Raw genomic sequence first — 1,848 nt, 5'->3', positions numbered from 1 at the left:
GGAATTTCGGAAATTGGCGTAAGTCCGTTGTGTCATTTGTGATGTGTGTGCAAAATTTCAGGTCATTCGGACGAGGTTTGATAGACTTTTTGATCGAATTCGGAATTCGGAAGTTTTGGAATTCTTAGGCTTGAATCTGAGGGTGATTCGATGTTTTGATGTCCTTTTGAGCATTCCGAAGGTTGGAACAAGTATTAATGATGTTATGGGGTGTGTTGGCATGTTTGGTTGGGGTCCCATGAGGCTCGGATAAGTTTTGGAAGAGTTTTAGGAAGATTTTGGCATTTTGAGGATAAGCATGTAATGATCCAAAGGTCCATTTTTAGTTCTAGAGATTGAAATTTGATTTCGAGACTTCCGGATTTTGATAATTAATTATAGGAGTGATCTGGAAAGTTTGGTCTAATTTCATCAAGTCGCGATTGGGTTTTTTACGCGAATCATGAGTTAATTGTTTAACGAGCGAAATGGGTATCGCACTAAGCAAATGAGCTCCGAATTGAGTTTTGATTGAAGGACTATGTTTGTATTATTATTTGTGACTCATAGGAACAAGAATCATCGAATTCCGAGTTCGTATGATGGAGTTAGAGCCTTTTTAGTGAAATTAAAGACTTCTGGTGCATCAGATCTGGTGTGCACCTTTAGCGACCAGATAAGACCACTTTTAGCGACGGGAATTAGCTTTTAGCGACCAGAATCGGGTTTATTAATGCTGTTCTGTTTTTTTTTTTTTTGCTCATTTTGACTTTTTTTGGTGAAAGAACACAGCTTGGGGCGATTTTTGAGCAAGAAATCATGGAAAATCTTGAGGTAAGTCACTTGTGATCATTTCTACTCCATAATATTGAATTATCATCGAATAATCTGATTAGATTATATGTTTTTGAGGTGTAAATTGGGGATTTGGACCTAGGGATGTGAAAATAAGATTTGAAGATTTGGAGGCCGAAATGTTATTGGAATTTAGTAATCTTGGTATGGTTAGGCACGTGATTGAATGGATTGTCGGATTTTGTGAGTTTCGTCGGATTTCGAGACGTGGGCCCGGGGGTCAGGTTTGGCCAATTTCGAGATTTTTGGTATAAATTGGTTATTATCGAGTGGGCTTTGTTCCCTTAGAATATTTTGATGGTATAAATCTATATTTGGTTAGATTTGGAGCATTTGGAGACCGATTCGAGAGGCTAAGGCATCGCGGGCTAGAGTTTGGACCGGATAGAGGTAAGTAATGATTGTAAATATTGTTCTGAGGGTATGAAACCCCGGATTTCACATCGTTGTGCTACTTTGAGGTGACGCACACGCTAGAGGACGAGCATGGGGTCGTGCACCGTTGGGTATCGTGACTTGGTCCATCCCGTACGATTATTAAGTCGCATATTTTACTTGAAAACTAATAGATATTGTTATATTTTGGAAAATATTATTGTGTTTGGAGCTAAATGTCGTGTCTGGACCTTGTGCCGATTGTTTGGACCCTTAGGGGCTTTTACTACTGTTTTACCTCACTGTTTTTTGTTTAATGTTTACACTCAGTCATGCTATGTTATTGTTGTTTTCATAACTCGGTTTTATTCACTCCTTTTGATTTCATAAATGATTTTGAGCCGAGTACTTGCTTTACTGTCAGTCCGAGGGGCTTGAGTGAGATCTAACTAAGAGAGGCCGAGGGCCTGTGTTGTGAGGATATCATGGGATCGGGCTGCGCGCTGCAGCATGTGGTACTGATGTGTGATATATGAGAGGCCGAGGGCCTGATTTATTATGCCACGAGGTGGCTTGTGATTGATATGAGGCCGAGAACCTGTTTGATTATGCCACGAGATGGCTTGTTATTGCGCTTGG

The sequence above is a fragment of the Nicotiana attenuata genome, unplaced genomic scaffold (assembly GCF_001879085.1).
Source record: "Nicotiana attenuata strain UT unplaced genomic scaffold, NIATTr2, whole genome shotgun sequence".
In the NCBI taxonomy this organism is placed as follows: Eukaryota; Viridiplantae; Streptophyta; class Magnoliopsida; order Solanales; family Solanaceae; genus Nicotiana; species Nicotiana attenuata.
The sequence above is the reverse complement of the archived record's forward strand: the minus strand, read 5'-3'. Positions refer to the sequence as shown.